Source organism: Pteropus medius, unplaced genomic scaffold (assembly GCF_902729225.1).
Source record: "Pteropus medius unplaced genomic scaffold, Ma_sr-lr_union100, whole genome shotgun sequence".
In the NCBI taxonomy this organism is placed as follows: domain Eukaryota; kingdom Metazoa; phylum Chordata; class Mammalia; order Chiroptera; family Pteropodidae; genus Pteropus; species Pteropus medius.
The window spans coordinates 12,121,983-12,127,860 of record NW_024340849.1 but is presented as its reverse complement, the minus strand read 5'-3'; the positions used below and the strand labels follow the sequence as shown (position 1 = coordinate 12,127,860).

At 38.9% G+C, this 5,878-nt stretch overlaps 1 non-coding gene and 2 pseudogenes across 1 annotated transcript; all 3 read right to left on the bottom strand.

The window, feature by feature from the left end:
• Positions 1 to 1,531: 1,531 nt before the first annotated feature.
• LOC120590103 (uncharacterized) lies at positions 1,532 to 1,650 on the bottom strand (annotated as a pseudogene).
• A 1,234-nt stretch (positions 1,651 to 2,884) lies between these two features.
• LOC120590657 (5S ribosomal RNA) lies at positions 2,885 to 3,003 on the bottom strand. Its single transcript, XR_005649740.1, has one exon. It is a non-coding gene; the product is annotated as a 5S ribosomal RNA (ribosomal RNA).
• Positions 3,004 to 4,973: 1,970 nt separating this feature from the next.
• LOC120591273 (uncharacterized) lies at positions 4,974 to 5,092 on the bottom strand (annotated as a pseudogene).
• Between the last annotated feature and the right edge of the window lie 786 nt (positions 5,093 to 5,878).

Sequence of the window (5,878 nt, the reverse complement as noted above, 5' to 3'; positions counted from 1 at the left end):
CAGAGGGTCAGCAGTGGCCCGAGGGTGAGCTGGCCTGGGGTCAGCACTCTGGCTTTTCTGCATACCAGCTATGTGACTGCAAGTGAGTTATTTTGCTTTTCTAAGCCAAAAAGGATTTCTAAAGTGGATAGGCTAACTTACTGAGGTGGTTACAGGATAAATATGATAAAATAATTATTTCTGCCTGGCACGCTAAAAGTACTCAAAATATCGTGACTATAATTATTGTAATTTCCTGAATTCAGGTTTTCTTTCATCTTTAGTTGGGGATTTGAACTAGGTAGCATTTCGCTTCAGGCATCAGCAAAACCCAGCTTTCGTGTGTGTTTATATATTAAGGTTTAGCCTACTATTTCACGTGAAAAAAAAAAACGGTTTTTTAAGTGATAGCGTAGTGAAGTCATGAGAAACCAGTGCACTGATATTTTATATTTTTGAAAGTGAAGTTAACTAGGACTCCCGCAGTAGATTGTACGGAATCAGAGTAACACAGCACGGTGGTTAACTGGGCCAGCGTACGCATGCTGGTGCCATCAGCTCCTAGTTATGCAGATTTGGATGAGCTATTAAACCTCTCGGCATCTCAGTTTTTACATCTGTAAAAGGGGGTGATAATATCGCCTCCTTTGTTACGAGATGCGCGCTATGAGGATTATATGACGGAACGTGTAAGTAGAGCACTTGCTTTGTGCAGTGCCCGGCCTGCGGTAACCGCGCTGTGAGTGGACTGACGGGGGTGGATGCTCTCATCGGAACGCTGTGCAACTCACGCAGGAAAATTTAACTTTTATAGCATTATATTTTTAACCACACTAAATCCTTTGTCATTTATAAAGTTATCTATTTTGTCCTGTCCTTGAATAATGTGATAGTTAATTAAATTAATAGCAGTACTAGAAATGGAATTTTTAAAATACAATGATTTGGTCTGATTTATTTTACATAAAAATGCTTGATCTCCTGCAATGTTATTTGGATGTAGACTTCGATATAAAATGCTTATACTTTTCCTAAATCATTTTGGGGCAGAGAAAAGGTTTTAAGTGCCTTAATGTCAATGATTGCAGAGCTGCACACATGGCATTGAAATAATGGACCACACGTAGCCTTCCCTGGATAGTGGAAGCTGACCTTTCCCTGGAAGTTGTTTCTCTCCGTCAAGTCTTGCTAGAGTCTGACCTGTGAAATGATATCATGGGGGCAATGCCCAAGCTGTCTGCTTGGCTCTCTCTCAGTAATATCAGTTGTAGAAATGTTAGCATTTTAACTGAAAATCAGACTCTTTATAGAAGGGTCTCTAGACCCACCTCTGTCCTGACTACTTTGCACTGTTAATTTAATGTGTCCAAAAGGTTTGTACTGAGCTACTGTTACATCGATAGCCCAGATCAGAAGTACGCTAGGTGTCGAAGGTGATCCAGAAAATAAAGAACATGATCTGTACTCTCAAATTATAAGTCTCTTAATATAAGAAGGAAAAAGTGCTGTATATGGAGTCCAGTAGTTTTTTTTTGTTGTTGTTGTTTTTTAATGCCTACAGCACCTGGTCTTCCTAGGTGGTTTCCCATCCAAGTAGTAACCAGGTCCGACCCTGCTTAGCTTCCGAGATCAGACAAGATCAGGCACATTCTGGGTGGGTTGGCTGTAGACTATATATGGAGTCCAAACACCTCTCAGCTATGATTTTAAGCAAATTATTTAGTCTTTTTAAATTTAATTTTCTAGTCTATAAGATAGAGGTAGAAATCACTTAAAGATTGTTATATGGATTAAGATCAGATCATGTGTATGAAACTGCTTTAAAAACCATGAAAATACTCTACCAGTGTATAAGACTAATCTCTTTATTATGATCATCTTTTATCAGAGAAATTAAATATATAGAGAACTGTAAAATGTCAATAAAAGCCAGTATATGATTGTCGATGAGTGCTGCTGTAGGATTTTAAAGTGGGGAGAGATTGACGTGTGTTATGCAGCTAGAAACCAAGGGATAACTTGCAGAGGGTCTGAACTTGAGATAACTTCGAGGACCGCTTAAGGTCTGGGTAGATAGAAAATAGGTGCAGGAACTGGAGCAGGGTCATGGATATTAAAAATAAGCAAATCTTGCTCTAGAAGCAGTAAAGAGACTGATAGGAAGTAGAGTCATATTTTGAATACTTGATAGAGGAGTGTAAGTTTGACTCTTTCAGAGTAATTCAGTGGTTTTCACCATATTCACAAAGTTGTGCATCAGTCACGTCATTCCAGAACATGTTTATCATCCCAGAAAGAAGCCCGTATCCACTAGCAGTCAGTCCCCATCCCTCCTCAATAAACCTGCTTTCCGTCTCATTGGATTTGTCTGAGACGTTTCATAGACAATGGAATCGTTCCATATCTAGCCTTCTGCGTCTGGCTTCTTTCACTTAGCATAACGTTTTCAAGGTTCATCCATGTTATAGCATTATTTTTACGGCTGGATAATCTTCCATTATGTGGATATACCACATTTTGTTTATCCATTCATTAGCAGATGGACATTTAGGTTGTTTCCCCTTTTTGGATTTTATGAGTAATGCTGCCATGCACCTTTCTGTACACATTCTTGTGTGGGCTGTGTTTTCGGTTCTCTTGGGTATATATATACCTTGGGTGGAATTGCTGGGTCATGTGATAGTTCTAAATTTGACTTTCTGAGGAACCGCCTAACTCTTTCCAAAGTACCTGCACTGGTGTATATTCTCTCCAGAAATAAGTGAGTTTTCCCGTTTCTCTGCAGCCTTGCCAGCACTTGTTGTCACCCTTCTTTTTTAATTTTTTTTAGGCAAGGCAACCCTTGGTTGACCTCACAAATTTCAAGGACCTTGTCAGCTTACAATCCCTTATTTTTTATTTTTTACGTCTACAGCACCTGATCTTCCTAGGTGGTCTCCCATCCAAGTAGTAACCAGGCCCGACCCTGCTTAGCTTCCGAGATCAGACAGGATCGGGCGTGTTCAGGGTGGCACAGCCGTAGACCTCTCACCCTTCTTTTTGCTTATTAGCCATCCAGTAAGTGCAGAGTGGCATCTCATTGTTTTGTTTTGCATTTCCCCCATGGCTAATGATGTTGGGCATCTTTTCATGTACTTATTTGCCATTCGCATATCCTCTTTGGAGAAATGTTTATTTAAATCTTTGCCCACTTTGTACTTGGGTATTTGTCTTTTTATTGTTGAAAATAAAGAGTTCTTTATATATCCTGGATACAAATTGCCTGTATAGATATATGATTTGTAAATATTTTTTCGCTTTCCGTAGGTTGTCTTTTCACTTACTTGATCTTCACTGCTTAATGAATTAAATCTTACACTCCCTTTGTCATGATTTTCAACGTGCCCCCTATCTGTACGCTCTTACTTTTTCCTTTTAATTCCTTGCCAGACTAGTCTCCTTTCTGTTAGCTGTCATTCCAGGTCCAAGCCTTGTTTGCTTCTGTTCTCACTTCCTGTAACGTGCCTTGTGCGCTCTCTCTGCCTTTCCACGTTGTGCCCGTTCTCCCAAGACCATCCGTTACTGCTTCGCCTGATGCTGACGTTCCTCTTTGCACTTCATTCGGATCATACGGCGTTGCCGTAACCACACAATGTAGGGTATTCAATTACACACCGGCTTTCTTGGTTGCTCGACTGCGCGAGCGTGCCTGACCGTGCTGCAGCATCCTCGGGGCCAGGAACTTGTCTTCCTTTTCTGTTTCATTTCCTTCAGTGCCTACACGATTATATTCAGGGCACACATGAGATGTGAAATAAACACGCTGAATAAATGGGGGTGTCCATTTTGTCATTTTGTACCTGAAACGTTGCGTATGAAAGAACCACTTTTCTCATTTTAATAGAATTTTCAGAAAATTTCAGAGGCCTGGATCCTGCCCCCTTTGGGACTAAATGAAGCGTGTGTGTGTGTGTGTGTGTTTGTGTGTGTGCATGCGCATGTGTTTTCAAAGCCACATTCTCTGCCAAGAGTTGGGGCTATAACTACCAAGGATTAGCATTTTTATTGTTTTTCCCTATCTAAATCCCGTTTTGCTATTAACTTTAGAGTATCATATAAAGAAGTCTCATATCTAGAATTCTAAGAGAACCAAATTAGTGGGCTGTAGAGACTGCATGCTTAGGAGATACGTCTTCACAAGTATTTCTATCAAATATTGTAAGGAAGCCCATACTGATATTTTTGTTGGGTTTTTTTAACAGCTAAAACAGACTTCTTTTCAGGAAAGTCTTTAGGGTGGTTTGGTGCAGGTTTTATAGTATCGTTTCTCAGTAAAGAAATAATGGCTCATCTATTGAATCCTAAAATTAACCCAAATTTTAGATTACTAATTCAAGAGGCTGTAGATGGAAAATTACTGATATTTAAATCTCATAACAAAAAGAAATAACAATTCATGAAATCAGATTTCCCTTGTTTGCTTAGAAAAAGCCAGTTATGTGATTCTGTCCCTTACTAATATTGTGTGGGAATGCCTGTGGAATTTCTTACAGTTGCTATTGCAGTTGCTATATAACTTGTGTTCATTTGTTCATCCATTAAATACTTACTAAGTTCCTGCTGTGTGCCAGGAATACACAGAAAAGTGTAAGACGCCCTCACCCTGAAGGAGCTGCTGATCTCATGAAGGAGACAGACGAGTTAGCAAAGAAGTCCTTAGCCTTATTCTTTTTATGTACATCATGAGATAAAGTTGCATTCCATATTATACCATTGTTTACAAGTGTATTAGTTCTATGAATTAAAATATACTTTAGGACAACATCTTGATGTTGATTTAAAATGCAATAATGAGATGAAGACTGTTGCCGAAATAATTTTTAATGCAAATTTAGTTAACATTGTATTTAATTAATTTATTTTATTTTTTATTTCTTTAGGCGAGGCAACCCTTGGTTGACCTCACAGATTGCAAGGACCTTTTCAGCTTACAGTCCCTTATTTTTTATTTTTGACGCCTATAGCACCTGGTCTTCCTAGGTGGTCTCCCATCCAAGTACTAACCAGGCCTGACCCTGCTTAGCTTTTGAGATCAGACGGGATCAGAGTTGTTCAGGGTAGCATGGCCATAGACTGGGTATCTCTTAAATAAGCTTTCATTAACTTGAAGAAAGTAAGAAAGCATGATTTTTTTTTTTTAGAAGTGCTACATACATGTTCAGAATTCAATGTAGAGTTAAATTTTGCCCCTTTTTTCCTTTTCAGGATTATTATATTATGCAGGACATGGTTATGAAAACTTTGGGAACAGCTTTATGGTCCCTGTTGATGCTCCAAATCCATATAGGTCTGAAAATTGTCTATGTGTACAAAATATACTGAAATTGATGCAAGAAAAAGAAACTGGACTCAATGTGTTCTTGTTGGATATGTGTAGGAAAAGGTAAACTAATTTTTGTTAAATGAAACTCGTTGGAGTTGGTTAAATATCAACCTTGGCAAATTAAATCTAAGGCAAACCTGTGAATGTTAAGAACCACTTAAATTTGTGATTTTAGATTATAGATAAAGCTGATTAAGCAGAACACTAGGGGAAAATACATTTTCTCTATGTGGATTTAATTATTTTAACTCTTTCCTATTTGCTGTAGAACAGAAGTAAAGAACTAAAGGGCCTGGGCATTTACTCATACTGCAAAAGATACAGCTCTTCAGAATACCTGTAGTTGTCTCTAATAATCACTGCGGTTTTCCTCCAGAAAGTCACAGAAATGGCGCCCATGGTATTGGGGCCTCCGGTCATGCAAATCAGTCCTGGCCTTGTAGATAGTGAAAGTTTAGCCGGACCACGTCCCTTTGGGCTGCCACTGTGCTGCCAAAGAATGGAACTAATGAGTAGTCCTCTCAGATTTACAATTTT